The sequence below is a fragment of the Saimiri boliviensis genome, chromosome 6 (assembly GCF_048565385.1).
Source record: "Saimiri boliviensis isolate mSaiBol1 chromosome 6, mSaiBol1.pri, whole genome shotgun sequence".
Taxonomy (NCBI): Eukaryota; Metazoa; Chordata; class Mammalia; order Primates; family Cebidae; genus Saimiri; species Saimiri boliviensis.
This window is the reverse complement of record NC_133454.1, coordinates 44,955,836-44,979,230: the sequence shown is the minus strand read 5'-3', so window position 1 is coordinate 44,979,230 and position 23,395 is coordinate 44,955,836. Positions and strand designations below refer to the sequence as shown.

Sequence of the window (23,395 nt, the reverse complement as noted above, 5' to 3'; positions counted from 1 at the left end):
GATAACCAAGGAAAGTCAATGGTTTAAGTCCCAGGCCAAGGGCAAGAGGAGACCAATATCCCAGCTTATGCAATCAGGCAGAAAGAGAGCAACTTCTCCTTCTTCTGCCTTTTTATTCCATTCAGGCCCTCAATGAATTAGATAATGCCCAGCCACACTGGGGAGGGCAATCTGCTTGACTCCGTTTATAGATTGAAATGCTAATCTGCTAATCTCTTCCATAAACACCCCTACAGACACACCCAGAAATAATGTTTAACCAAGTATCTGGACATCCCATGGCCCAATCAAGTTAACACATGAAATTAACCTTCACAAACAGAAGCTTATACAAAGTCACATCCACCCTCTACTTTCAGAAGGACAAACTGCTAACAAAGGAGAAAATAAAGTTCAACATTAGATTCTTTCACTATTCTCTCCACGCTATATTTATGAGGAATCCCTCATTGCCGCACAGCCTCATATACCTGGTTGTCATCATCTTACAGTAGAAACAGTCACTGACTTCAGCCAAGATGGCTGAATAGGAACAGCTCCAGGGTGCAGTTCCCAGTGAGAACAACGAAGGCGAGTGATCTCTGCATTTCCAACCAAGCTCTGAAGGGAGCAATGAAGCTCCAGGAAAAGCACTTGAGCTCTGAAAAGGTACAGATTGCCTCCTCAAGTGGATCCCTGACCCCTGCATATACTAAGAGACACATCATACAGGAGAGCTCTGGATGGCATCTGGCAAGTATCCTTCTGGGACAAAGCTACCAGAGAAAGGAACAGGCAGCAATGCTTGCTGTTCTGCATCCCCCATGGGTGATTCCTAGGCAAATAGGATCTGGAGTGGACCTCCAGCACTCCTGCAGCGGAGGGGACTGTTTGAAAGAAAACTGAAAAACAGAAATAGCTTCAACATCAACAGAAAGGATGTACACTCAGAAACCCCATCCGAAAGTCACCAACTTCAAAGACCAAAGGTAGATAAAGCCACTAAGATGGGAAGAAACCAGTGCAAAAAGGCTGAAATCACCAAAACTGGAACTCTTCTTCACCTCCAAGGGATCACAACTCCTCACCAGCAAGGGAACAAAACAGGATGAAGAATAACTTTGACAACCTGACAGAAGCATTCTTCAGAAGGTGGGTAATAACAAACTTCTCTGAGCTAAAGGAACATGTTTTAACCCAATGCGAAAAAAAAAAAAAAAAACCTGAGAACTTTGGAAAAAGATTAGATGAAATGCTAACTAGAATAACCAGCTTAGAGAAAAACAAACGACTTGATGAGCTGAAAAACATAGCACAAGAACTTTGCAAACCATACACAAGTTTCAATAGCTGAATCAATCAAGCAGAAGAAAAGATATCAGAGACTGAAGATCAACTCAATGAAATAAAATAAGGCAGCAAGATTAGAAGAAAAAAGAAGAGTGAAAAGAAATAAACAAAGCCTCCAAGAAATATGGGATTATGGGCCGGGCGCGGTGGCTCAAGCCTGTAATCCCAGCACTTTGGGAGGCCGAGGCGGGTGGATCACGAGGTCAAGAGATCGAGACCATCCTGGTCAACATGGTGAAACCCCGTCTCTACTAAAAATACAAAAAATTAGCTGGGCATGGTGGCGCGTGCCTGTAATCCCAGCTACTCAGGACGCTGAGGCAGGAGAATTGCCTGAACCCGGGAGGCGGAGGTTGCGGTGAGCCAAGATTGCGCCATTGCACTCCAGCCTGGGTAACAAGAGCGAAACTCCGTCTCAAAAAAAAAAAAAAAAAGAAAAGAAAAGAAAAGAAATATGGGATTATGTGAAAAGGCCTAATCTACGTTTGATTGGTATACCTGAATGTGACAGGGAGAATGAAATTAAGTTGGAAAACATTCTTCAGGGTATTATCCAGGAGAACTTTCCCAACCTAGCAAGGCAGGACAACATTCAAATCCAGGAACTACAGAGACCACCACAAAGATATTCCTCAAGAAGAGAAATCCCAACGCACGTAATTGTCAGATTCACCAGGCTTGAAGTGAAGGAAAAAATGCTAAGGGCAGCCAGAGAGAAAGGTCGAGTTATCCACAAAGGGATGCCCATCAGACTCACAGTGGTTCTCTCCGCAGAAACTGTACAAGCCAAAAGAGAGTGGGGAGCCAATATTCAGCATTCTTAAAGAAAAGAACTTTCCACCAAGAATTTCATGTCCCACCAAACTAAGCTTCATAAGTGAAGGAGAAATAAAATCCTTTATGGACAAGCAATTGCTGAGAGATTTTGTCACCATCAGGCCTGCCTTACAAGAACTCCTGAAGGAAGCACTAAACAGGGAAAGGAACAACCAGTACCAGCCACTGCAAAAACATACCAAATGGTAAAGACCATCAACACAATGAGGAAACTGAATTAACTAATGAGCAAAACAACTAGCTAGTATCAAAATGGGAAGATCAAATTTACACATAACAATATTAATCTTACATGTAAATGGGCTAAATGTCCCAATCAAAAGACACAGACTGGCAAACTGGATGAAGAATCAAGACCCATTGGTGGGCTATACTCAGGAGACCCATTTCATTTGCAAAGAGACACATAGGCTCAAAATAAAGGGATGGAAGAAGATTTACCAAGAAAATGGAGAGCAAAAAAAAGCAGGGATTGCAATCCTAGCCTCTGATAAAGCAGACTTTAAACCAACAAAGATCAAAAAAGACAAAGAAAGGCATAAGGGTAAAGGGATCAATGCAACAAGAAGATCTAACTATTCTAAATATATGTGCACCCAATACAGGAGCACCCAAATACATAAAGAGAGTTCTTAATGGCCTACAAAAAGACTTAGACTCACAAACAATAATAGTGGAGAACTTTAACACTCCACTGTCAATATTAGACAAACTAACAATACAGAAAATTAACAAGGATATCCAGGACTTGAACTCAGATCTGGACTAAGTAGACCTAATAGACATCTGCAGAACTCTCCACCCCAAATCCATAGAATATATATTCTTCTCAGCACCACACTGCACTTACTCTAAAACTGACCACGTAATTGGAAGTAAATCACTCCTCAGCAAATGCAAAAGAATGGAAATCATAACAACCAGTCTCTCAGACCATGGTGCAATTAAATTAGAACTCAGGATTGAGAAACTCACTCAAAACTGCACAGCTAAATGGAAACTGAACAACCTGTTCCTGAGTGACTACTGGATAAATAATGAAATGAAGACAGAAGTAAAGATGTTCTTCAAAACCAATAAGAATGAAGACACAACATATCAGAATCTCTGGGACACATTTAAAGCAGTATCTAGAGAGAAATTTATGACACTAAATGCCCACATGAAAAGTGAGGAAAGATCTAAAATCAACACCCTAATGTTACAATTAAAAGAACTAGCAGAGAAAGATTAAACCAATTTAAAAGCTAGCCAAAGACAAGAAATAACTAAGATCAGAGCAGAACTCAAGGAGATAGAGACACAAAAAACTCTTCAAAAAGTCAACAAATCCAGGATTTGGTTTTTTGAAAAGATCAACAAAATAGACGGCTAGCCAGACAAATAAAAAAGAAAAGAGAGAAGAATTGAACAGATGAATTAAAAAAAGATAAAGGGGGCTATCACCACTGATTCCACAGAAATATAAACTATCATCAGAGATTACTACAAACACCTGTATGCACATCAACCAGTAAACCTAAAAGAAATGGATAAATTCACAGACAATTACACCCTCCCAAGACTAAACCAAGAAGAAGTTAAACTCTTGATTAGACCAATAACAAGGTCTGAAGTTGAGGCGGCAATTAATAGCTTATCAACCAAAAAAATGCCCAGGTCCAGATGGATTCACAGCCGAATTCTACCAGACATACAAAGAGGAGCTGATACCAATCCTTCTGAACCTATTCCAAATAATACAGAAAAAGGGAATCCTTCCTAACTCATCAGTTGGTCTCATAAAATGAGACCAACATCATCCTGATACCAAAACCTGACAGACACAACCAAAAAAGAAAATTTCAGGCCAATATCCATGATGAACACTGATGCAAAAATCTTTAATATAATACTGGCAAACTGAATTCAACAGTGTATCAAAAAGCTTATCCCTCATGATCAAGTAGGCTTCATCCCAAGGATGCAAGGCTGGTTCAACATATGCAAACCTATAAAAATAATCCATCACATAAACAGAACCAAAGACAAAAAACACATGATTATCTCAATAGATGCAGAGAAGGCCTTCGACAAAATTTAGCAGCTCTTTACACTAAACACTCTGAATAAACTAGGTATTGATGGACCATATCTCAAAATAATGAAAGCTATGACAAACCCACAGACAATATCATACTGAATGGGCAAAAACTGGAAGCATTCCCTTTGAAAACTGGCACTAGACAAGGATGCCCACACCCACCACTGTCATTCAACATACTATTGGAAGTTCTGGCCAGAGCAATCAAGCAAGAAAAAAAAAAATAAAGAATATCCAATTAGAAAAAAAGCAAGTCAAATTGTCTCTGTTTGCAGACAAGATGACTGTATTTTTAGAAGACTTCATTGTCTCGGTCCAAAGTCTCCTTAAAATGATAAGCAACTACAGCAAAGTCTCAGGATACAAAATGAATGTGCAAAAATCACAAGCATTCCTATACAACAATAACAGACAAACAGAGAGCCGAATCATGACCTAACTCCCATTCACAATTGAGAGAATAAAATACCTAGGAATACAATGAACAAAGGATGTGAAGGACCTCTTCAAGGAGAAATACAAACCACTACTCAAGGAAATAAGAGAAGACACAGATGGAAAAACAGTCCATGCTCATGGTTAGGAAAAATCAGTATCATGAAAATGGCAATACGGCCCTAAGTAATTTATAGATTCAACATTATCCCCATCAAGCTACCACTAACATTCTTCACAGAACTGGAAAAAAACAACTTAACCTTAATATGGAACCAAAGGAGAGCCCGCATAGCCAAGACAATCCTAAGCAAAAAGAACAAAGCTGGAGGCATCAAACTACCTAACTTCAAAATATACTACAAGGCTACAGTAATCAAAACAGCATAGTACTGATACCAAAACGGAGAGATAGACAAATAGAACAGAACAGAGAGGCCTCAGATGTAATGCCACACATCTAAATCATCTGGTCTTTGACAAACCTGACAAAAACAAGCAATGGGGAAAGGATTTCCTGTTTAATAAATAGTGCTGAGAAGACTGGCTATCCATGCATAGATAGCTGAAACTGGACCCCTTCCTTACACCTTATATAAAAATTAACTCCAGGTAGATTAAAGATTTAAACATAAGACCTAACACCATAAAAACCCTAGAAGAAAACCTAGGCAATACTATTCAGGACATAGGCATAGGCAAGGACTTCATAACTAAAACACCAAAAGCAATAGAAACAGAAGTCAAAATAGACAAATGGAATCTGATTAAATTTAAAAGCTTCTGCACTATCACTAGAGTGAACCAGCAACAAACATAATGGAACAAAATTTTTGTATTCTAACTGTCTGACAAAGGGCTAATATCCAGAATCTACAAAGAACTTAAACAAATTTATGAGAAAAAAGCAAACGACCCCATCAAAATGTGGGCAAAGGATATGAACAGACACTTTTCAAAGGAAGACATTTACAATGCCAACAAACATATGAAAAAATGCTCATCATCACTGATCATTAGAGAAATGCAAATCAAAACCACATTGAGATACCATCTCATGCCAGTTAGAACAGTGATCATTAAAAAATCTGAAGACAACAGATTCTGGAGATGATGTGGAGAAATAAGAATGCTTTTACACTGTTGGTGAGAATGTAAACTAGTTCAACTATTGTGGAAGACAGTGTGGCAATTCTTCAATGACCTAGAACTAGACATACCATTTGAGCCAGCAATCATATTACTGGGTATATACCCAAAGGATTATAAATCATTTTATTATAAAGACACATGCACATGTATGTTCACTGTGGCACTGTTTACAATAGCAAAGATTTGGAACCAACCCAAAGGCCCAACAATGATAGACTGGATAAAGAAATGTGGCACATATACACCATGAAACACTCTCCAGCCATAAAAAAAGGATGAATTCGTGTCCTTTACAGGGACACAGATGAAGCTGGAAACCATCATTCTCAGCAAACTGACACAAAAACAGAGAAGAAAACACTGCATGTTCTCACTCATAAGTGGGTGTTGAACAATGAGAACACATGGACACAGGGAGAGGAACATCATACACCAGGGCCTGTTGGGAGGTGAGGGGGCTAGGGGAGGGATAGCAGGGGGTAGGGGGATTGGGTAGGGATAACATTAGGAGAAATACCTAATGTAGGTGTCAGGGGGACGGATACAGAAAACCACCATGGCATGTATATACCTATGTAACAATCCTACACAATTTGCACATGTACCCCAGAACTTAAAGTATAATAAAAACAAAACCCAAAAAAAAATAGCCATCATCCTGTAATCAATTAACAGGGAGTCACTGGCAATGGGCTCCAAGTGCAGTAGCCTAGTCAGTTCACAGGACAAAAGGGACACATTAGGTTTGATGTGGAGCATGCTGGAAATTCTCTACACCACATTATATTAGATGTTGCTTCTACAAACTCACAGGCAGTACAGCCTATCACTTTGTTTTCTGTGTATTTCCCACTAATATCTAGTTTCATTGGAAGTTTAAGTTCTCACTTGCCCATGGGAACATCTGATTTGAATGCTGAGGCACTACAAACATGATTGACATGTTAGTATTTTATGAAATTTAAATGAATTCATAAGGCATTTCTTCTATTAAATCAAGAAGATATAAGAACTGTAATGTTCACTTCACCAAAAAACTAATAACTTCATATAACTTGAGTCATATGAAATATCAGTGGACACAAAGAATCCAATATCTGTATACACGTCCCTGCATGTACGTACTCATGCACTTGTGCATACAAGTAGACACTGTCAGGGTACGTTATAGGAAAAACACAGCAGCCTTTATAAGGAAAGATGCCCAAATCTGAAATTTTATCTCCGAAGAAAATAATAGCAGTTTCCACCCATGTTACTTCTTCAGTAGTCATACTTGCACACAAATTTGAGCAGGCAACATGACCACAGGAGCCCAACCTGCTTGGAACTAATCCATTTAGTATTTTCAGAAATAGATTCAGATCAAACTACCTACTAATTCAAGTGAAGAGGCACACAAAACATACACACACACACACACACACACACACACACACACACACACACACACACAGGTGTCAATGGAAAGAGATCATAAAGGATTGCACTATCTGGCAAAATGCCTCACCAAGAAACCCACACACCAGTAAATATTCTAAAGCAGCTCAGTTAGCCTAGATTTGGTTTCCATGGCAATGAATACTGAATGGAGGTCTGCTACCACCTATCCTAAAAAGAAGATTCAAAAATCAGTAAAATACTTCATTTGATAATAAAATATAATTATCAAAACCAATCACAATTACACTCACTACTGTCAAAAATAACTGTTATCTGCAATTATAGGTTTTTACCCTGATTAAAAACACAACAAAATGAGGAATTTACAAAGTCTCCAAATAGCATGGTAATTTCATGTTGAACCCCAACAGACCTACAAAAATAACAAACAGATGATTTAGGGCTGACCCCCAGCCGTTATGCCTGAATTTTGCCACCTTGAACAGTGCTTAGCAAGCATCAGAAGGGGCTATAACAATGCAGTCATCTATAGTCATGGTCTTCAGAATGTTACAATTTCCCTGTAACAAATGACCTAAGGGTTGCAAGGCTGTTGCCAACAAATGCTTTAAGCATGAAGCACTTCTGTTTCTTTGCTAGAACTAAAATTTAACTGTTACGAGGATCAAACAACAAAGACATCATGCACTCATAGCTAGCAGATATTTTCCCAATGACCTGACAGTCGACTTTAACTTCTTGTACTTTTCCCTCAGGGATATACTGGAGAAGACTATATCCTAAGAACAGAGTTCTAGAACATCTCTGAAATTTATCTGGCCTACTCTACAGAAATCACTTAAATCTAATATAACGATATGTACAAAGTAAGAGTGCATTCTTTCAGGGTGGGAACCAGGGAGAGTGGTGAAAATTATTTACAATTAGCTGTATCACTTATTCAGCTTTCAATGATTCACTACATACTTGGTCTGTGTCTGGCATGCTGTGGACACTCAGCACACAAAGATGGAAAAACGAAGCCTTTCCCTCAAGAGTTTACAGTCTAGCAGAGACTTAGGATGAAATCAAAACTTCTTCATATGGCCTTCAAGGCCCTCGGGAATCTGGGATTGAGGTCCTCTGCCAGTTCTTCAGTGTCATCTCCCTTAACTCCCCGACCATGTTCCAGCCATTACTGTTCTTTCTGGGCTCTCTTCTTCCAGTTTTCCCACACTGTTCTCTGTGCCTAGCATGGTTTTTTCCTGTCTCTTCATCCAGATGACTCCTCGTTATCTTTCAGGTCTCAATTTATGCATCACTTTCCAGAACTGTTAGGTTCTCCTGTCATATGTTCTCATGGTTTCCTATGCTTCCTCTATAATAACTTCTCACTTTAATAGTTTTCGTTTTCAGTAGTCTACCAAGCTCAGAAAGGGTCGTAATTTACTCTTCCAAGTTATCTTGTATCCCCAGATGTAAACACTGGGTCTGGCACAAATCTCAAGTATTTGTTGAATGAATGAAATTGCTGTGCGACAGCTGAGCAAAGAACTGCTAATTACGATAACATGGCATGATATTCAGTGCAGAGATGCTGCTGCTTCTAATACCAATGTTTATTGCAGTGGAGCAATGTAGCTAAACAGATTATGAATTAATCTGAATGCCTTTTATGGAATGCGGACATTTCTATAGTGCAGGACCTGTTAATTCGCTTTCTACCCAGCAAGACTGGCTAAAACTTCTGATGGCTTAGTAATAACTACAGTAAAAACACAAAACTTAGACTTCAGATATTTGGAATTCATGGTAATTCTCAGAGTGGGCTGAAGTTTCTATGCTTCCTTAGTTATAAATGTTTACTAAGCAAATGGTGAGGTGAGTGACTTTAATAAGCAGAACAGTTAGCTATGTTCTCAGGTATAATATACAGAACATTCAACCAAGAGTCAAAAAGTTGATTCTTTTACTAACTCTGCGGTTAGCTACTCTCATGGACCTCTCTGCATCTGAATCGCCTCACCTGTAAGGTGAACAGGTCTGACTCCATGATCTCCATATAGCCCAAGCCCTCCAAGAGACTATGAAAAAACGTATCTAATTAAAAACAAATGGTTAATAGGCTAATTATTTTAGCTAATCAAGTCTCCAAGGGCTTTTAACACAACAAACACATCCTGAAAAGCAGTTACAGTAATTTCTTTTTTTTTTTTTTTTTTTTTTTAGATGGAGCCTCACACTGTCGGCTGGGCTAGAGTGCAATGGCACATTTTCTTATGTGTTTTGGCTGCCTTAATATTTTCTTTTGTAATGTGCCTGCTTATGTCTTTTGCTCACTTCTCTTTTGGGATGACTCTCTTTTCCTTATTGATTCCTGTGCTTTTTTTATATATGCAAATAACTTCTTTATTGAATATATGTATTGCAAGTATCTTCTCTCAGTCTGTGTCTTATTAATCCTCTTAGCAGTACCTTTTTATAATTAGAAATCCCTAATTTTATTGAAATCTAATTTGTAAATATTTCCTTAAGTGTTTAATGCTTTCTGATGTTAAGAAATATTTGTATATCAAAAGGTCATAAAGATATATCACTATTTCTTTTAGAAGCTTTATTGCTATGCCTTTTTGTTTGGTAGAAAATAGGGGGTCAAGATTTGATTTTTTCTATATGACTTTCTAATTGATCCAGGTGGAAGGATAAATCTTGGTAAGTCATCCCTTCCATGGAGCATCACCTTTACCATAAATCAAGTGATAGTATATATGTAAGTATGTTTCTGTACTTCTGTTCCACTTCAGTGGTTTATTTCCCTATCCATATGTGAAAATCAATTGTGTTAATTACTATCCTGTTAAGTCTTGATAATCAACAGTTTTTCAACTTTGCTCAACTTCTTCAAGATTGTTCTGCTATTCTTGGCCCTTTGCATCTCCATATAAACTTGAGAATTTACTTCTCAGTTTCCAATAATAAATAAATAACTTATTGGAATTTTGATAGTAATTAAGTTGAATCTATAGTTCAGTTTAGGAGAGTTACAACATCATTACAACAGGAGCATTCCAATCTATGAACAATCTATATATCATTCCATGTATTTACTTAGTTTCTTTCAATGCTATACATTTTTTCTGTACAGAGGTTTTACAAATATTTCGATAGACTTATTCCTAGGTATTTGCTGTTATTTATACTATCTTAAATTTTATTATTCCTATATTTTATTTTCTACATGTTGCAGGCATATATAATAAAATTTATTTTGCACACTTTGTATAAAATGATCATGCTAAATTTATTAATTATATAAGTTTGCCAGTAGATTTTCAATCATGTCATCTATGAATATTAAGAACTTAATTCTTTTTTACACAGTCCTTTATACCTTGTACTTTTAAGTTTCATTCTATCCTGAATTTTCATGTATCCATTAGGGAGCATTTTATTCTCCATGAAAAATTCATTTCAGGATTTCTTTTATCTCAGGTCTGCTGGAACAACTGTCTTAGGTTTTTTATTTTCTGGAAATAGATTTATTTCATCTTATTTTTCACTTTTCATTCAAGTATGATATGCATATAAAAAAGTATACATATCATAATTTTATAGCTGGATGAATTTTCACAAACCGAACCAATCAGACCACTCCAACTCCCTCAAGAGTAATTGTGATCCTGACGTCTAACAGCTTATTTTCCCTGTTTGAACTTTGCAAAAAAAATGCAAATATATATTTTTTTGCATTGGCTTCTTTTACTCAACATTATGTTTCTGAGATTCATCCATAGTGTTGCTTGTCATGTCCTTTATCCTCATTTCTGTTTAGTCTTCTTTTGTGATTATATTTGGATAATTTCAGGTTTTGACTCTTTGAATTGTACAGCTCTAACCAATTATGTACATGTCTTTTGGTGGCTAAAGGCAGCCATCTCTTTCGGCTTTATGCTTTGGAATGGAATTTCTGGGTTATAGAGTATGCATCATTTCATTTTTCAAAACACATTTCCAAAGCAAAAATACTAATTTATACCCCTAGCAGCAGAAATATGAGTACTAATTTTTGTCATTCTCATCAACTTCTAGTGCTTACCGTCTTTTTCATCTTAGTCATTCTGGTGGTTGTGTAGTAGCAGAAGATGGCAGTTTCAATTTGTATTTCCTCGATGACAAATCCAGATGAACATCTTTTCATGTATTTCTTAACCAGTGGGAAGTTTCTGCTTGAATTGTTTTGTTTTTGCCTATTTTTTAAATTGGGTTCTGTCTTTTTCATCTTGATTTATACAAGCTCTTTACGTGTTCCAGATATGGGTCTTTTATCAAATATGTGTGTGGTAAACATATTCTTTGTGAAAATGTGCTATTAAGGGAGTATAAACACAATCCATAGAGTATATATACTTTCTGTATGTATATCCTTATTCTCTAAGTTTTTTTCTAGTTTAAAATTTTTCCTTTTTTTACTTTTTAAAACATTTTGATAAAAATGAAGACACAGACATTAATCTAACCCTACACAGGGTCAAGTGTTTATATTCTATGGATTGTGTCTATACTGTACTCTCTTAATAGCACATTTTCACAAACAAAATCTTAATTTCAGTAGAGTTCAATTTACAAATTCTTTCTTTAGGATTAACATATACTATAGCTCATTGTTAGCACATTGAAATATGCTCGTGTGCATAATATTTCAGTTAATGATGGAGCACATATATGACAGTGGTCTCATAAGAGTATAATGGAGCAAAAAAATCCTATCACCTAGTGACATCACTGCTGTAACATTGTAGCACAAACTATGACTCACGTGTCTGTGGTGATGCTGATGTAGACAAACATACTGCACTGCTACTTGTACAAAAGTCTGGCACATACAATTATATAGAGTATATAATCCTTGATAATAAATGACATTAACTGGTTTACATTTTTACTGTACTTTTGATCATTATTTTAGTGTATGCTTCTTCTACTTACATATATAAAAAAGTTAACTATAAAAGAGCCTCATCAGGTCCTTCAGGAAGTATTCTAGAAGAAGGCATTGTTATCATAGGAGATGACAATCCCATATATGCTACTGCCTCTGAAGACCTTCTAGTGGGATAAGATATGAAATGAAAGAGTGAAGTTGATTATCTTGACCCTGTGTAGGGTTGGACTAATGCCTGTGCCTTCATTTTTATCAAAATATTTTTAAAAGTAAAATTTTTTAAACTAGAAGAAAACTTATAGAATAAGGATATACACAGAGAAAATATTTTTTACAGTCATACAACGTGTTTCTGTTTCAAGCTGACTGTTGTAACAAGAGACAAAAAGTTTTCAACGATTGTGGAAGACAGTGTGGCGCTTCCTCAAGGACCTAGAAATAGAAAATCCATTTGACCCAGCAATCCCATTACTGGGTATATACCACAGGATTATAAATCATTCTATTATAAAGACACATGCACAAGTATGTTCATAGCGGCACTGTTTACATTAGCAAAGACCTGGAACCAACACAAATGTCCAAATGACTGGACAAGGAAAATGTGGCACATATACACCATGGAATACTATGCAGCCATAAAAAATGAGTTTGTGTCCTTTGTAGGGACATGGATGAATCTGGAAACCTTAATTCTCAACAAACTGACACAAGAACAGAAAATCAAACACTGCATATTCTCACTCATAGGCAGGTGATGAACAATGAGAACACATGGACACAGGGAGGGGAGCATCACACACTGGGGTCTGTTGGAGGGGGTCAAGGGAGGGACAGAAGGGAAGTGGGGAGGTTGGGGAGGGATAACATGAGGAGAAATGCCAGATGTAGGTTAAGGGGGAATGGAAGCGGCAAACCACATTGCCATGTGTGTACCTGTGCAACAATCCTGTGTGATCTACACATGTACCCCAGAACCTAAAATACAATAAAAAAATTTTAGCAAGATCTAAGTTTCTAAAGTAAAAACATTACAGTAAGTTGTTATTGAAGAAAGAAAATTATTTTTTATAAATTTAGTATAGCTTAATTGTACAGTGGTTATAAAGTCTACAATCATGTACGGTAATGTCCTAGGCCTTCACATTCACTCACCACTCACTCACTGATTCACAACTTCGAGTCCTGCAAGTTCCATTCATGGCCAGTGTCTTATGTAGGTGTACCATTTTATAATATTTTATGCCATATTTTTGCTGGGCCTTTTCTGGGTTTAATACACAAATATTTACCATTGCAGTACAATTGCCTACAGCATTCATTCAGTACAGTAACATGCTGTCCACATCTGTAGCCAAGAAGCAATAGTCTCTACCATATAACCTAGATGTGCTTAGGCTATACCATCGAGGTTTGTGTAAGTACACTCTATGATGTTTACACAACAACAAAATCACCTAATGACACGTTTCTCAGAATGCATCCCCATGACTATCCACTTAATTGATCTCATATCCTGCAACCTCTCTGACTTTTCTATTTCTAGAATCTTTTTGGTACATTTTATTGCATTCTCTACATATACAATCATGTCATCTGCAAATAAGGGCAGTTTTACTTGTTCTTTTCCAATATGGTGCGTCTTATTTTATATTCTTGCCTGCTACACTGTTTGGGACATCTGGAACAATGTCAAATAAAAGTGGTGAGAGTAACTATGTTTCTTCCTGATCTTAGGGACAAAGTACGCAGTCTATCTCCACTACATTACATAAGATGTTTGGTGTACATTGTTAGTATTGAGGCCTTCCCAGAAGAATTGGGGTTGGGGAGAAGGGAATGGAGTTGTAAGAAAAACTGAGATGCTGCATTCAAGGAGAGGGACACTTAGAGACACTCTAACTTGGGAATTAAACGTTAATGCTGCATTCTTTTTATTTACAAGGTGATGAAGATATTCTGAAAACATAGGAACAGCTTACTAGGTAACTAAAATTTATGGTTTGAGTTGCGAGAGAAAATCTAGAAGTATTTCACAGCCACTGAGTGTTGACTGGCTAGATTCAACTGGAACAAATAATTACCAATTAAAAAAAAAAAGACTCTGTGAATTCAACCAGAATATGTCATCCTCTAGAAATATATCCAAGGAACAGAAGGGATTGTGAGATATTCATCTGCAACCTAGTCATCATCCTTCACTGAGTTTCTTGAGAAGAACACTTTGATATAGACACTGCTTCAGGAATAACCCAACCCTTGGGTACCAGTCACCTTTTTATGTCTTACATTCGGAGTGTCATCATCATATTTCTAATTCCACAAAAGCATATTCAGTTTGAGGTTCTTTTAGGTTGATGTCTCCTACCTTGCCTCTCAATGGACACTATGATTTTATTCCTCCTTACCTTACTATAGAAAACTACAATTTAATAAAAGCTTTAATTCACATTGTACTTTAACCTTGAGCTATTCAACAATGCTTTGACGTTGGTAAGGCGGTATTATTAGCATTTCTTTAGATATGTGGGAATGGGTCAGGAAGCTTGAGTGTTTTGTTAAGGTCACAGGCTAATAAACGAAATACCTAGGATTAAAACACAGATAATCTGATTCTAAATCCAGTTCTCTTTTCAATACATTATATACTCCTTAATACCTGTTCAAAAAAGAGACATATTTAGAAACACATTTTATCCAAGGATTTTTCAAAAAGGATTAAATCTATTTCGCAAAAATGAAATCTGGTAGCTTCTACTATATACCTTACTAAGGGCCAGGAAATACATTAAGCATTTTAGATACATTATATCCTTTATTTTCTTGAATAACCCTCTTAGGTAGATATTGTCCTTATTTAACAGGTGAAGACAACATAGCTTATGATGGCAAAGAACTTTCCCATGGTCACAAATCAACAGTGAAAGCAGTAGCTCCCCTTCACCAGACTTCCTAGATAAATAAACACATTGACTTATGCTCTGACACCATGTTGGAACATGTGATTCTTAGTGTATTCTGAAGGGTTTATATTGTCATATTCAATGCTCAAATATTTGAAGGGCATCAGGCTGAATATGTGTGGCTCCAGAGAAGAACAATAGGACTAGCATAAAGAAATTGCAGTCAGATTGTGCTTCAACATAAGAAATAATCTTTTTAATAATAACATCTGTTTGAGAAATGAAGAGATAAATGTTCTATATTTTGTTCTCAGGGATGACTACCTAGGCAGATATACTTATTGAAACTCTAATTGTAACTTCAGATCCATACATTTCATTGTATTTAAATTTAACACCAATTTCTTTTAAAAATAAAGAAACTGTTTCATGTGATAATGAGCTTCACTCAGATTTAATGATAACCTGCCAGAGACAGAATAAGGAAGATTACTGAATTAATTGTAGAGGTGATACTGGACAGTATCTTCGCACTCTTCCAAACCTAAGACCTTATAATATTTTCATTGGCATATACAAAAGGGGATTTCAGGTCACTTGCAGATCTAAAACTCTTCCGTTTTTTTTTTTTTTAATTGATCACTTTTTATACCATATTGTCTGTTCAAACATAAAATGAGTTTCCAGGTAAGTTGCTTTGTGAGGATGTTTCAAGTTGTAAGAGAAGAGCCAGTGATGAGTTTATGATGTCATTTGGTAAGCTAGCCTTTCACCTTCTTAGAGACCTCCCAGAGTGGATTTCCCAAATGAATTTCATAGGTTAACAGCTTCAGCCTTAAAGACCCAGGAAAGTGGTTTTGTCTGTATATCAGAGCTTATCACAATATCAAAGTTTACAAGGCTAAGAACATTGTCTTCACTATTTTTAAATGAGAAATAAAATTTTCAAAGATATCACACCCATTGGATCCTCCACCAGTGATTCTTATAGCATGTCATAGGAGAAAATAGATTATAATCAGAGTATTTATAAATAATCATGAGGTCAAAACAAAGTGTGTTATATGACTCAAAATTGTAATGGCATATTTGGGGAGCTTAGCTTTCAATCCAGTTGTGATTCCTAGGGAAAATTCTGACTCTAAAACAGATTTGCATATGTTTGTTGTACTGGTTTGTTATGGATTAATATTTTATTTCATCTAACAAGGAACTCGTTTTCTTTTTTCCCCAGGTTCCTACTGAGCATTGTAGTTCTCCTACACTACAAAAGACGAAATCAAGTTAAAACATTACCACACCTGTAAAATATCCAGAGAGTACTCTGTATGGTGTAGGAAATGTAAAACTATAGAAATGACATAGCCCTTGTATTAAGGATACCTGAAATCTGACAATAAAAACTGAATAGATGACATGTAATCAGCAGACAGAGATGGTGCTGAAATCAGTCCCTACTTGAAATAGAATGATAGAAAATGGAAATAAGGCTTACTGTGGCTCCCTTTGAATTCCATCTATTCTTCTACAGGAACATGTGCCTACATTTAGTTGACTCTCTTCATGTCCTTTGCATGTGCATTCTCTCAGAAGTAGTCAAATATTCATTAACTGTTTTCTATGCCAGATTCCCTGTGTCTCACAGTATGCTTGACTATGAGCAATGCCAAATTAGAACATGGACACAGGAGGTAAATGCTTTTGGAGAGGAGAGAGTTCTTCATTTTCTGATGTCAAAATAGCGTAAGAATGAAATACTTGTTGAGTGCCTAATTTAAGACAGGCCCTATTCTAGACATTTTAATCTTATTCAATCCTTATATGGTATATCACATATTATCCTGACTTTATAGAGGCAAAATTTGAAGTAAATGAGATCATCTGAGTAATTGATAACTGCATAACTAGTGACAAGAAAAACTAGTATTTGAACCTAGTCTATCCGATTTGAACGTTATCCTGACTCTCTTGCCATCTTCTTAAGAAGGGAAAACCCATTGCTCCTTCAGCTGCCTGAAAGCTTTCTCTGGCACACACTGAGGAGTTACGCACATATAAAAGTGACCGGAATCATCATCCACAACCATTCACTCCCAACCACTAAAATTGCTGTATAATGAGATGGCAAAGCTCTAAAGTATAATTACATGGTATTGAGTAAAATTCTAAATTGTAATTAGGCAACATTGGGTAGAATTCTATGAATATTCTCAGCTGTGCCATAAAAACTTTGCGAAGCAAAGGAAGACATAGATCTCAAGCGCCAGCTGCTGCCTTTTGGGGAAGCCGCCTGCCATGGCCACTTCTCTGGAGAGCTTCCCAAAGAAAGAATGCCAAGCTTGCAAAGGCCAAATCAATGCTGGGCTGTTTCAACAACCAACACGTCTGGTAGGCCTCCCAAGGTATAGGAACGAGTTATCCAGGAAAGGCATCTTTTCATTCCACAGACATTAATAAACACCTACCCAAAGCTAGTGTTTTTTCTAGGCGCTGGGTCTGAGATAGATTAGAGACATTCCCTCTCGGAAAGATGGACTTATTTCTCTTTTACTATAGTCAAGTGCACTGCATTCATCCTACTCCCTGCTGACTGATACGGAAGTAAATAAAATTAACACGATTCCTACCCTTGTAGAGCTGACATTCTAGAACAGATGAACAAATAAACAAAATGTTAATTATGTCAGATGTTATTAGTACTAAGGGGGGATACTGATGTGATTACATCATTCTCCACAGCATGAATGGGCAAGAGAGTCCTGAGGATGAAGAAATTCAAAAATTTTGGACTTCACTAAGTAATCAATGTCAACAGAGATGGGGGAGAGGTGGTTAAGTAATCCTGAGAGTCCCAATGCTGTTAGTGGTACAAGGCCTTGAGTTTTGAAGGGTCAAATGGTCTTGTTGGGTACATGCAGAGATTTGGGACCATCTCTTTATGTGTGACAATGGAATTAAAGATGAGAAAAGCGGTCATTTTACAGGGGAAAAATGGAGTTCCACTTGAGAAGAAAAAAGTATTTGAGAATATAGGAATATGTTATCAGCTAATAAATTCTATTAGTCCATTATAAATCTTGTATCAGTTTCAAAATAATATCACACTAAACCAATTATCAATACATCAGCGGAACAAACTTGACAGCCCCATAATGCATTCAGAATACATGAGAACTTATAATTTAATTTTTTACTGAAGTAGAACCTACATACAACAAAGTGTCCAAATATTAAATATGCAAATATATCTGTTTACCAACACACACATGAAGATATGGGACATTTTCAGCACCAGCAGTTTCCATGATGCCCACCCTCAGTCAATACACTGCTCCTACAAAGACAATTACTGTTCTGGCCTCTATCACCATTGGCTTTGTTTATTCTTGAACATCATGTATGTGGCTTTAAATAGCACATACTCTTTTGTATTAGTACTCTTCCACTAATCATCAGGTCTGTAAGATTCATTCCATTGGTGCATAAAGCAGTAGTTTCCTTCTTTTTCACTGCCATGGTACATAACACTACATACATATGCTACAATTTAGTAAGTCTATTATTTCGGTTGTTTCTAGTTTAGAGCCATTATATAAAGTATGGTTATGAACAGTTTTTCACATGTCCATTAGTAGATATTGGCATTCATTTGTTCTTGTTGTTAGCAAATAACAAGGAACAAAATTGTTGGGACATAGAGTACTCACGTTTTGCTTTAGTAGAGAGTGCCAAAGGTTGTCCAAAGTCCTGATACAAATTTAAATTCTCACCAGTGAATTGTTTAAGTTCCAGTTGCTCCAGATTATCACCAACACTTGCTATTTTCATGTATTACTTTCAGCCATACCAGCAGGTGTTCTATGTAAGGAGGAAATTAAAGGCTAATCAATAATTTCCATAGTGCTTTCCATCATGTCATAAACTATACATTTTCATTGTTTGTTTACCTGTTTTCCCCTCCCTCACCCTATGCATATTATAATGCAATCTCCACGGCAGCAGGATTTGTTTTGTTTACTGCTGTATCACCCACTAGAGTAATGCATGGCATAAAGTAGGTGCTTAACAAGTGAATTTATAAATAAATGATTCTGGGAATATGGATAATTAAATAACTCCAAATCAGAGATTTACCAAAAAAAAAAATCAAATATTTGAATAAAGTTTACATACAGAGATAATCACCTTAGTATTTTTTACAATAGTACCAAATTGGAAACAGCTAAACATTCAATGATTAGTCAATTATTAAATGTATTGGGGTACATAATATATAAAAATATGTGACTCTTCAAAAATGTAAAATTCAAAACCATAAAAACCCTAGAAGAAAACCTAGGAAATACTATTCAGTACATAGGCATGGGCAAAGATTTCACGACAAAACCACCAAAAGCAATTGCAGCAAAAGCTAAAATTTCAAATGGGATCTAATTAAACTAAAGAGCTTCTGTACAGAAAAAAAAACTATCTGAGTGAACAGGCAACCTACAGAATGAGAGATAATTTTTGCAATCTACCCATCTAACAAAGGTCTAATATTCAGAATGTATAAGAAATTTAAACAAATTTACAAGAAAAAGAAAACTCATCAAAAAGTGGGCAAAAGACATGAACAGACATTTCTCAAAAGAAGACATTTATACAGCCAACAAACATATGTAAAAAAGCTCAACATTACTGATTAGAAAAATGCAAATAAAAACCACAATGAGAGGTCATCTCATGTCAGTCAGAACAGCGATTATTAAAAAGTCAAGAAACAATAGATGCTGGCAAGGCTGTGGAGAAATACAAATGCTTTTACACTGTTGTTAGTAATGTAAATTAGTTCCACCATTGTGAAAGACAGTGTGGTAATTCCTCAAGAATCTAGAATCATAAATACCATTTGACTTGGCAATCCCATTACTGGATATATACCCAAAGAAATATAAATCATTCTACTATAAAGACACAAGCACACATGTTTATTGCCACACTATTTACAATAGTAAAGAGATGAAATCAACCCAAATGCCCATCAATGATATAATTGATAAAGAAAATGTGATACATAGACACAATGGAACACTATGCAGCCATAAAAAGAAATGAGATCATGTCCTTTTCAGGGACATGGAAGCCGTTATTTTCAGCAAACTAAAACAGAAATTAAACACCACGTGTTCTCACTCATAAGTGGGAGTTGAACAATGAAAACACATGGACACAGGGAAGGGAATAACACACACACCAGGGCCTGTCGGGGGTTAGGGGGTAAGGGGAGGGAGGGTATCAGGACAAACAGTTCATGCATGTGGGGCTTAAAACCTAGATGATAGGTAGGTAAGTGCAGCAAATCATTATGGCACATGCACACCTACGTAACAAACCTACACATTCTGCAAATGTATCCCAAAATTTTAAGTAATTTTTTTTTAAAAAAAGAACCCAATGGAAATTGTAGAACTTAAAAATACAGTAATAAAGACTCACAAAATAGGCTCAATAGTAGAGTGAAGAGGATAAAATCAATTAACCTCAAAACATAAGTAGAATTTATTCACTCTTGTTTGAGATCAGCCTGGGAGATATGGCAAAACCCTGTCTCTACAAACAGTAAAAAAAGTGGCCAGGCATGACTTGCACCTGTAGTCCCAACTACGTGGGAGGCTGAGGTGGCAAGTTCACCTGAGTCCAGCAGGCCGAGGCTGCAGTGAGCTGAGATCATGCCACTGCACTCCTCTGGGTGACAGAGTGAGACCCTGTCTCAAAGAAAAATGGAAAGAAAAAAAAAAGGATGAATTTATCCAATCTGAACAAAAGAGATAAAATACATAAAAATAAATAGAGCCTCAGGGACCTGTGAGATGATAACATAGGAGTTGATATGTATATTATCATAATTATTGAAAAAGAGAAGAAGAAGAGAGACTGAAAAAATATTCTAGGAAATAATGGCTGCACATTCCCCAAATTTGGCAAACAAAACAAATAACAAACAACATAAACCTACAGATTCAAGATGCTGAGTGAACCCCAGAGAGAATAAATGTAATGAAATACATGCTGGGACACAGCATAATTAAACTTCCGAAAAATAAAGTCAAAGAAAAAAGTCCTGAAAGCAACTGGAGGGAAATGACACATTACTAGTAAGAGAATTCCAATTTAAATGACTGCAGGTTTCCCATATAAAACCATGGAGGCCAGAAGTAAGTAATGTGTTTTCCAAGTACTAGAGGTAAGAACTGTCAAAAGAAGGAAATTTTGTACCTGATGAAAATGCTATTCAGGAATGAGGGGCTAGTAAAACATTTTCAGATGAAAATAAACTAAGAGAATGTGTTACTAGCAAGCCTTCCCTTAAAGAATGGCTCAAGCAAAGGAACTGATAACAGAAAATTTTAAATTTCAAAGGAACAGCATATTGAAATGGCTAGAAATGGGGCAAATATAACAGTCTTTTTTATAGGTTCCTGAATCACTTGATAATTAAAGCAAAAATTATAATGCCATTTGATACAGTGTTCAATGTACATAGAGAAAACACTTAGGCAATTATACTTAAAAAGTGGGAGGGCAAACTAAATGGAAGTAATCTTTGTACATTTAACTACAAGTAGGGATAAGTTGATATGTATATATAGTGTGTGTATGTATACACACAATATATAGAATGCTGGAATATATATGTGTATATATATATATACATATGTATGTGTATATGTACACATACACATATACATATAACACACTATGTATATATATGTACACACTATATAGATTCCAACATATTTATAAATCTATATAGTATTTATATATTTATTATACATATATAGTATTTATATATACATTTATTTTAAATATATATACACACACAAACACACATTTGATATTTTCTGTGTATAGTTTTCTTAATAGTTGCTGTAGGTATTACACTACATGATATATAGTGTGTGTGTATATATGTAGGATATATTGTGTGTGTGTATATGTAGTATATATACTATAATATATGTAGTATACAGTGATATATATAGTATATATATACTGTGATACATATGGCATATATACTGTTATATATAGTGTGTATATATATATATACTGTTATATATACACGCTCGTGTGTGTAGATAGCATATGTGTGTGTGTATATATATACATATGTGAGTATATATGGTATATATACATATATGTATATATGGTGTGTGTGTATATATATACCTAGCGATATACAGCATGTATGTGTCTATGTATATATATACATGAGTATATATGGTGTATATACATACATGAGTGTGTATACACACACACACACACACACACACACACCCCTATCACAACTACTAAGAAAACTATACAAAGCAAATACTAAAAAATACTATATATAAATCAGGTTGGAATCCAAAAAAACTGCCCAAGTATCCCACAGGAATGTCAGAAAAAATAAAGAGGAAGAAAAAGCAGGACCAACAGAAAAGAAAAACCAATAATAAAATGGGAGACTTAAGAATTAACAAATAAATAATCACATCAAATTTAAGTGAGCTAAATGCAATGATGAAAATATATTAGCAGAGTAGATAAAATTATACAACATAGGCTGTCTATGAAATTCACTTCAAATGCAAAGACACAGGTTGTAAGTGGACAATTGAAAACAGATATATCATGCAGACAGTAACCTAAAAAGAAGAAGTCACTATATTAATGTCAAATGAGGTAGATTTCAAACAAAAGAAAATTGTAAGACACAAAGAGGAACATTACATAATGTTAAAAGGATCAATCCGGGGAATGCTGGGAAGATGGCCGCCTAAGAACAGCTCAGGACTTCAGCTCCCAGTGAAAGTGCAGAGGGTGAGTGGACGCCACATTTCCAGACGAACTCTTATTGCCCACAGATCAGGAGATACCCAGGCAGAGGGGTCGCCAGCGTCGCAGTCCCAGCCGGTGCGGCTGTTTTGGCCCCCGCGGGGCTGATTCCGCCCGCGCGGCTGCTGTGACCACTCCCTGTTGCTGCGGTTCTCCTTACGAAAGCCACTGGTCTGGGAGCCCTCTTAGCTGGCGAGCAGAGCCCTGAGACGGCAGAGTTGCCCACTCATCTGAAATAGCGAGTCAGGCCAGGAGATTCCTAGGCAAAAAATCCGCCAGGAGCCGGCACCACAGTTCAAGCCAACTCCGTAAGTTGCAGCACGGGAGATCCCAGTGCCTTTTCAACAAGCGACTGGAACGCGGGGTCCTTCAACTTAAAAGAAAAGACTGAGTCAGGGAGCCAGGTGATCAGGCTCGGTCGGTCCCATCCCACCACCCCCAACAACAACGAAAACAAAAATAGTAATTGGA

The 23,395-nt window shown here is 36.5% G+C and overlaps 1 protein-coding gene across 1 annotated transcript in view; it reads right to left on the bottom strand.

Moving 5' to 3' along the window:
• The window catches only part of DDX10 (DEAD-box helicase 10), a 791,862-nt gene that overhangs the window by 195,463 nt on the left and 573,004 nt on the right, over nt 1-23,395 (bottom strand). The window contains exon 21 of the mRNA XM_074400547.1: nt 18,772-18,922. The gene's annotated coding sequence lies outside the window, so the exon portion shown is untranslated. The remainder of the gene's footprint in view (nt 1-18,771; nt 18,923-23,395) is intronic.